Below are 9,239 nucleotides of genomic sequence, written 5' to 3' on the forward strand. Positions count from 1 at the left end.
GAGGCTCAAGCCAGGTCTAGTGGTTCACTGTCTCTTCTTGCTGTCTACTGATCCAGATGTCTTGGCTCCTTCTCCAGCACCGTGTCTGCCTGAATGCAACCAGGCTTCCTGCCATGATAATAATGGAATAAACCTCTGAAACTGTAAGCCAGCCCCAGTTAAATGCTTTCCTTAATAAGAGTTGCTGTGGTCATGGTGTCTCTTCACAGCAACAGAAACCCTAAGACAGAGTTTCTGCCTGCAAGGGCCCAGCAGGGGTATACACTGTGTCATCTACCTGTCAGCATGGAGAAACTCCAACCCCATCCTCTCTGTGGATGAGGAGTCAGAGCCTGGCATGCAAGTTACCCAGGTGATGACACTTGTTTTGGTGGAGGTTAAACCAGGCTCTCAGGGAGCTAGAGAGATATACACTTTCCTCAGGCCCTGCTGGACGTTCTCTCTCTCTAGGGGTAAAGCTTTGGCCATGTTTTTGGAAGAGAAGCAACTGAAGAGGACTTGGGAGATGACCCAGATGATGCTGCGCTGGTGCCAGGACCCGAGCTCAGATCTGCAGCACTCATGTAACGGGCAGGTGGCCATGGTGGCACACGCCTGTAACCCCAGTGCTGGCAGACAGCTATGGAAGGAATCACTGGCCAGATGCTCTAGCCAATTAGCCAGCTCCAGGCTCAATGAGAGATCCCATCTCAAGACCTAAGATGGGAGGCTGGAGAGACGGCTCAGTGCTTGTTGCTCTTGTAGAGGACTTGAGTTAGGTTCCCAGCACCCACATCTGGTGTCACAACCGCCTGTAACTCCAGTTCCAAGGCATCCGATGCCCCCTTCTAGCCTCTGAGGGAAATTGCACTCATGTGTGCATACTCTCATACTCATATAAAGAAAAATAAAAATACATTCTTAGCACAAACAAAATGGAAAAGATAGGTCTGTAATTTCAGCATGGGCGAGGCAGAGGCAGGCAGATCTCTATGGGTTCAAGGGAAGCCTGGTCTCCATAGGGAGTTTCAGAATAGCCTGGACAGCAAGACCCTGCCTCAAAAGCCAACTATAGCAACAAAAATACGATGAACAGTAGTAGAAGATGCTTGGCACTTTGGCTTCCATGTGTGCATGCCGCTCCCTCCCTCTACACATGGACACTGAACCCACACACTATATACTGAAAACCAAAGGAGCAGGTGACTGCTCTGTCTTTGGGAGTGTCTTAGGGTTCCCATTGCTGGGATGAGACACCATGACAAAAAAGCAAGTTGGAGAGGAAAGGGCTTATTTGGCTCACACTTCCACATCACTGTCATCAAAGGAAGTCAGGACAGGAACCTGGAGGCAGGAGCTGATGCAGAGGCCATGGAGGGGTGCTGCTTACTGGCTTGCTCCTCATGGCTTGCTCAGCCTGCTTTTTTTTTTTTTTTTTTTTAAAGATCCCAGAACCACCATCTCAGAGATAGCACCACCCACAATAGGCTGGGCTCTCTCCTGTCAATCACTAAGAAAATGCCCTCCAGGCTTGCCTACAGCCTGATCTGGAGGCATTTTCTCAATTAAGGCTCCCTCCTCTCTGATGACTCTAGCTTGTGTCAAATGGATATAAAAATAGCCAATACAGGAAACAAGTTTGCCATGCAGAGTTGTGCAGAGCGCTCATTGCACAAGGACTCTCTGTCAAAGGAGGACAGGGCCCACCCAGCCCATGCTCAGCCTCCCAAGCTGGCGGCAGAGGGAGTCTAAATGGACAGGACATGGGTCATTACAATTACATCTAGGTCCTGCATGGATGCCACAGGTCCCCTTGTGGGAAGTCCTTCCTAGTGTCTGTGCCTCTCTACTCTTCCTGCTGACCCAGAGTCACATTTGTGGTCACTTGTCATCTCCCGTCACCCACCGTCACAGGTGTGTTAGTTCTTTAGAGTAATAGAACTTACAGGATGAAGCTATATAGAATGGTGGGTTATTAGCATTACAGGCTTCGGTCCAGCAATCCGACAATGGCTGCCTGTGATTGAAGGTTCAGTCCATGAGGCTAGATGTCTCAGCTGGTCTTCAGCATACCCTGGAGTAGGCTGTAATTCCAGTGAAGGCATGGGCTGGCTATTAAGAGCAAGCAGGCAGGGCAAGAGCGTCCTCCCACCATGTCCTCTATAGAGGCTCCCACCAGAAGCTGTGGCCCAGGTTAGTGTGAACCTTCTTCCCATGGAGACGATCCAGATTAGAAGTGGGCCTTCCCACTTTGCATCATTTAATTAAGAAAAAAATCCCTCATAGGTATGCCCAGCCATTTGGGTTTTAGTTAATTTCAGATGCAAGTTAACAGCCAGGAATACCCATTGGAGCAGGTATTTGAACCATGAAGTCACTTTCCACTGACAAGGATCAGGCTCCTGGACAACACTGTCTTCTTCACCAGAGAGTCCCACGCCATCCATGATGGTTACCTCAAGAGGTATCTCCTGGAGTCTGAGTGGGCATGAATACTGATGTTCTTAGAGCTGCCAACCTTCCTGACTCAGCATGTGTGTGTGTGTGTGTGTGTGTGTGTGTGTGGTGTGTGTGTGTGTGTGGTGTGTGTGTGTGTGTGTGTGTGTGTGTGTGTGTGTGTGGTGTGTGTGTGTGTGTGTGTGTGTGTGTGTGTGTGTGTGTGGTGGTTGGGGGTGTCACCAGGAAGTACCTGTTAAAGGCCAGAAGAGACACAAGAGGAACTCAGTGATGGGAGAGTGTAATCAGAGAGCACTGCCTGGAAGAGGCACAGTGGCTCAGCATGGCCCAGGGGTCTGCCCATGAAGACCAGGAAGAAGCCTAGGATCCAGGGCTGGTTCATGGTGGCTGAAATACAGCCCAGGACTGTTGGCGTTGGCTCGTCGTGGCAGAGTTAATGTCTAAACAGCTTGTTGAGGTAAATAACTGTAAACCCAATGGAAGGGGCCTAGGAGCTGCCCCTTAACCTCAGCGAGACCTTCCAGGGGTGCTGGAGACAGTTGCCTTGAGATAAGACCCAGTCTAGGGGTTCATAGTGGCATGAGGAGAGCCACAGATGGCTTATCCCCTCTGCTGGCAGGGGCCATATGGCACCAGGGCTATCTTGGGATTGTCTGCTAGTGACAGGTGGTACACTGCTCCTCACCCCTAGGTCTGGATGTCTGTGTTGTGTTTCTGAAATAGCATGTTACTGACTGAGCCACCTCCTTAGCCCCTCCCTTTGTTTTTGAGACAGCTCTCAGTCCCCTTCTGCCCTGGACTTCTGCACACACCAGCATCCTGGAGTCCTCCTCATTCCCTTCAGTGTGTTCACAGGACACAGTCAGCATTTCATTGAGGTTCCCAGGTCCAGGCATGAGCAGCCTTTCAGCACTCAGCCGGCCTGGCCCAGGAGCTTCAGACATGGAGCTGTCTTAGAAACACGGATCAAAATCTTCTTCGAGGCTGATGAGAGGGTTCAGTAGTAAGTGCAGGTGCCACCAACCCTGAGGCCCCAAGTTCCATCCCCAGCCCCCATGTGATGGAGAGAACTGACTTTGAAAGCTGCCCCCTGATCTCCATGTGGGTGCCCTTTGGCACACAGAAATTATTAACAAGTGCGATAAAACTTAAAAAAAAAATCCTCTTGCAGGCTGGAGATTTGGCTCAATGCATAGAGTGTTGCATATGCACAAAGGGCTGGGTCCCATCCTTAGGAATACAGAAGGTGGTGTACTGGCTCACGCCTGTACTCTCAACAATGTAAGGTAGAGGCAAGTGGATCTTTATGAGTTCAAGGCCATACCAGTGTGCTTACGGAGACCGGCTCAAAACAAAACATAAAATAAAGAGTTTAAAAATCATCCTCAGTTATATTTGGAATTCCAGGCCAGCCTGGTATATATGAAACTATTTTTTTAAAGGAATGAAGGAAAGAGAGAAACAAACAGAAACTGAATAGAAGAGGGTTAGCCTCAGACTGAAGGGAATGAGGAAGAGTCCAGGATGCTGGTGTGTGCAGAAGTCCAGGGCAGGAGGGGACTGAGAGCTGTCTCAAAAACAAAGGGAGGGGCTAAGGAGGTGGCTCAGTCAGTAACATGCTTCTTGCAGAAACGAGAGGATGTGACTTCAGATCCCCACTATTGATGTGTGGTGTGAGCCTGGAGTCCCAGTGCTGGGGACAGAGACAGGTGGATCCCAGAGCTCACACTAGCCGGGCAGGTAGTTTAAACCATCAGCAAGTCCCAGATTTAGCGAGAGACCCTGTCTCAAAGAATGAGGTGGGGAGCAGGTCATAAATACAGGCACACACGCACACATGCGTACACACACACACACACACACACACACACACACACACACACAGAGGCACATACACACACGCACGCACACATACAAACATACATGCACACACGTGTGCACACACACGCATACACACACATGCACACACACACACACACACACACACACACACACACACACACACACACACACACACACACACACACACACGCTCCCCACTCGACTCCCTCCTCTAGCTCTTCTGAGCTGGCCTTTGATTTCTGCACCAAGCAAGCACCCACTAGGCTCTCCCCGCCCCTCCTTGCAGGCAGGCAATGATTGCGCTTGGTCAATCAGATCCATTGTTCATTGTTTCTGACCTACGTCAGCCTCCATTTCCAGAAAGCAAATGATATATATTAAATGCAGGGAGGAAAGCACAGCACTGGGCACATTCCTGGAAGAAGGCTTGCTTTGTCCCCAGTAAGTCCTGCTGGCTGGTGTGTGTGTGTTAAAGAGAATGTCGATCTCACTTGGACACAGCTGGAGTTGCAGAGAAATTCTTTCTGAAGTTTTGTCTGCTAGCTTAGACAATTTACAATTTTACTATTATTATTTATTATTATCTTTTTTTTTTTTTGAGACAGGGTTTCTCTGTGTAGCTCTGGCTGTCCTGGAACTCACTCTGTAGACCAGGCTAGCCTCGAACTCAGAAATCCGCCTGCCTCTGCCTCCCAAGTGCTGGGATTAAAGGCGTGCGCCACCATAGCCCGGCCTATTTATTATTATCATCATCATTATTATTTTAGTTTTGAAACAGCCTGTTATGTAGGTCAGGCTACCCTTGAGCTAACTATGTAGCCAAGGGTGATCTTGAACTTCTGATCTTCCTGCCTCTAAGCCTGAGTTCTGGGATTATAGGCATGTCCACTTCAGAGGGTTTGTGGTGCTGGGGATGGAACCCAGGGCTTCCAGCGTGGTGGGTGATCACTACCAACTGAGCTACAGCCTAGTGTCAGCTTGAACAGTCTTGCTCTTGCATGGCATCTAATGTCTGTAAATGACTCTAATGTCTATTTGTCCAGGAAGCATCGTCTGTGAGTCCGGCTCTACTTAGCACACCACTGCCATGAGTGTGACAAATCAGTCCTGTGAATGTGAACATTTGCTTGAGAACTTAAAAGCCCAAGATACACCTCTCTTCTTTAAATGTTACAGCTCACAGTGAACTGGGTGATACATGCCGGTAATCCTGGCACTCAGGGAGCTGAAAGCAGAAGGCCAGTCTAAGCTGCATAAGTCCCTACCTAAAAATAAACAAACAAACCAACCAACACCCCCCCCCCAAAAAAAAAAAAAAAAAAAAAAAAACAAACCAGGGCTCTGTATGGTGAAGCATGCCTTTAGTTCCAGCACTCAGGAGCCGGAGGCCAGCAGAACTCTGTGAGTTCAAGACTACCCAGTCCACATGGTGAGACCCTGTCTCAGAAACAGAAGAAAAAAAGCAAGCAAGCAAGCAAGCAAGCAAGCAAGCAAGCAAGCAAGCAAAGAAAAAGCACCTACAAACAGGGTGCTGGAAAGATGGCGTGGTGTGGTGGGTAAGAATGCTTGCTGTAAAAGTTCAAATCCCCAGCACACACATAAAACATGGGGAGTCCGAGATGGCTCATCAGGTCAGACACTTGTCAGCAAGACTGGTGAACTAAAGTTTGGTCCCTGGACCCACAAGGTGCAGGGGAGAATGAACTCTTAAAAGGCCTCCTTTGACCTCCCTGTTTGTGGGCCAGCAAGAGGGCTCAGTAGGTAAAGGTCTTTGACACCAAGACTGACAACCTGAGTTCTGTCCTTGGGACCCACAAAGTAGGAGAGAACAATCCCTCATAATCTGTCCTCTGAACTTCACCGAAGTGTGCATGTAAAATAAATGCATAAATGCACAAATGCATTTTTTTTGAGACAGGGTTTTTCTGTGTGGGCCTAGCCATCCTTGAACTCAGAGATCCCCCTGCATCTGCATCCCAAATGCTGGGATTAAAGATGTGGACTGAGCCGGGCGGTGGTGGCGCACGCCTTTAATCCCAGCACTTGGGAGGCAGAGGCAGGCGGATTTCTCAGTTCGAGGCCAGCCTGGTCTACAGAGTGAGTTCCAGGACAGCCAGGGCTACACAGAGAAACCCTGTCTCGAAAAACCACACACACACACAAAAAAAGAAGGTGTGGACTGAGAATGGACTGAGAGTTAGCCAGAGCCAGGCTGACTCGATGACAGGCTACAAATTGGCAGTTTGGGGGACTAGGCCTAAGTTTCTGTTTCTCAGAAATGAGAACCCAGATCTGAGAACCTGTGGTCAGCCAACTACAGCCGTAGCAGCCAATCCGAAGATACCTTGTCATCTGGCCTGAAGTAAGAATAGATAGCTAGAATGAGTAAGCCACCCCCTGGGAAGTCTCCAGAGCCTAACCAATTGTAGAATCAGACCCCTGGAGATAGAGATGACCAATCAAAGTAAAAGGGCAATACTCCTCCCTGGAATTCCCCTAACTGACAATAAAAGCAGGGCCTGAGAGCCCACCAGAGCTCTCCATTTACACATGGGGAGACCCCTGCATGCAGGAGACTCAGCTGAATAAACACTCTTTGCTTTTGCATACTATGTGAGTCTGGGGTGTCATTCTTCAGCCCCACCACTGCCCAGCCATAAATGTAGTTTTAAAAGTAGAGTGCACTAGAGGAACTTTGAATTTTTCTTCAGGTGTCTCCATATGTGCACACCTGCACACACCTACACACCTACACACACACACACACACACACACACACACACACACACACGATATGTGTGCATGCCACAGCGACAAAACAGATGAACCAACAAACTGCAGCTTTGGGGAACTGGGGCTCAACAGCCCTCTGCAAAATCGCATCTTCACCGCAAGTTAGACCCTAGCAAGACAGGTGGACTCTGAGCAGGCTGGCCTGGAACGCAGGAGCTTCCAGGTGCTGGGATTACAGGCAAGGGCCACCATATCTAGCTAGCTTGCTCTCTCTCTCTCTCTCTCTCTCTCTCTCTCTCTCTCTCTCTCTCTCTCTCCTGTGCACATACTCAGTTACACATATATAACACAGTTCTATAGGTTGGGGAACAACTTGCTGGAGCTTAGTCTCTCCTTTCATGTGGATCTTGGGATTGTTTGTTGATGTTTGAAAGCAGGTTCTAGAACATTGATGGCCAGTTACAGTCTTAGGTTCTCAAGGAATCACCGTTGGCTAGGGGATTTGATTGTTGCCCCCACTAAGTGTTTCTCTGTGTTGAAGGTGTTGCTAAGGAGCCCTGGGTAGCAGATAGACCAACGGTGAAGGTGTCTGGGGCTCTAAGCTCCATCCCTGTCACTTTTTCCCCTTTAATTTGGTTCCTCACCCCAGTCAGTTCCCATCACCCACACCTCAGGTTCAGCAAATTACAATGAAAAGTATTCGGTCAACACCTAGAGACTCAGTGTCTATTGTGTGTCCAGTGTGGTGGGGTATGTATATGTTTGTGGGTACGTGTGTGAATGTGGTGCACGTGCACTTGTATGTATATGCATGTGGAGGTCAGAAGATAATCTGCAGGGACCAATTCTCTCCTTCCACCCTGTGGATTGCAGGAATGGAACTCAGGTCATCAGTCTTGATGGCGAATGCCTTTACTCACTCTCTCTGGGCCTTCCTTCCTTCCTTCCTTCCTTCTTTCTTTCCTTCCTTCCTTCCTTCCTTCCTTCCTTCCTTCCTTCTTTCCTTCCTTCCTTCCTTCCTTCCTTCCTTCTTTCCTTCCTTCCTTCCTTCCTTCCTTCCTTCCTTCCTTCCTTCCTTCTTTCCTTCCTTCCTTCTTTCCTTCTTTCTTTCCTTCCTTCTTTTCTTTGTTTCTTTGTATTTTTTGTTTGTTTCTTTGTTCTTTTCTTTGTTTCTTGTTCCTTTGTTTCTTTCTTTGTGCCTTTCTTTGTTTCTTTCTTTGATTCTTTGTTTCTTTCTGATATGCTCTTACAATACAGCCCTGGTTGGCCTGAAACTCACAGAGACCAGCTTGGTCTCCCGAGTGCTGGGACTGAAAGCTTGCATCACCATTCACGCCTTTCATCTCCATTTTATTCTCTGAGGCTGGGCCTCTCACTAATCTGGGGCTCACCCATTCAAGTAGGCAAGAACTCAATTAGCCAGATGCAGCCTGTCTCTGCTTCCACAGGCTGGGCTTACAGATATGTGTCATCATGCCTAGCTTTTTAAGTGGGTGCTAGTGATTAAATTTGGGTCCTCATGCTCTCCATGTCACCTCTCCAGCCCTTTAATGACAGGATCTGGAATATCTAGGAGATGAACTTCCAGGCACAACTGTGAGGAAGTTTCTAGATTGGGTTAATGGAGGTGGGAGGATCCACTCAATGTGGGCAGTGCCATGCCATGAGCTGGGGTCCAGGAATGAACAAAAGAGAAGACAAAATGAGCAGCAGTATCTGTCTCTCTCTACTCCCCATTGTGGATGCAGCGTGTCCTCGTCCTCCTGCAGTTATGGGTCAGCCATGACTGACTGTGGCTCACACTCTTGAGCTGTGAGCTAAACTAAATCCTCTTTCCTTAAGTTCCTGTGGTATTTGAATGAAAAATCATGCACCCCACCAAAGCTCATATATTTGAATACTTGGTTGGTGATGTTTGGTGGAACTGTTTGGGAAGGATTAAAGGTGTGGCTTTGTTGGAAGAGGTGTGTTTATGGGGTGGGCTTTGAGGTTTCAAAGACCATGTCTGTGCCTTGTGCTTATGAATCAGTAAGCTCTCAGCTACTGCTCCAGCTTGCCTGCTGCCTAGCTGCTGCCTATCTGTCACCTACCTCCCACCTATCACATGTCTGCTGCGTACTCCCCACCATGATGGTCATGGACTGAAATTGTGAGCCTCTAACAAACTTTTCTATTCATTGCATTGGACACACTGTCTTACCACAACGAAGGTAAGTAAGATACTTTTT

This window comes from Arvicanthis niloticus, chromosome 8 (assembly GCF_011762505.2).
Source record: "Arvicanthis niloticus isolate mArvNil1 chromosome 8, mArvNil1.pat.X, whole genome shotgun sequence".
NCBI classification, from domain to species: Eukaryota; Metazoa; Chordata; class Mammalia; order Rodentia; family Muridae; genus Arvicanthis; species Arvicanthis niloticus.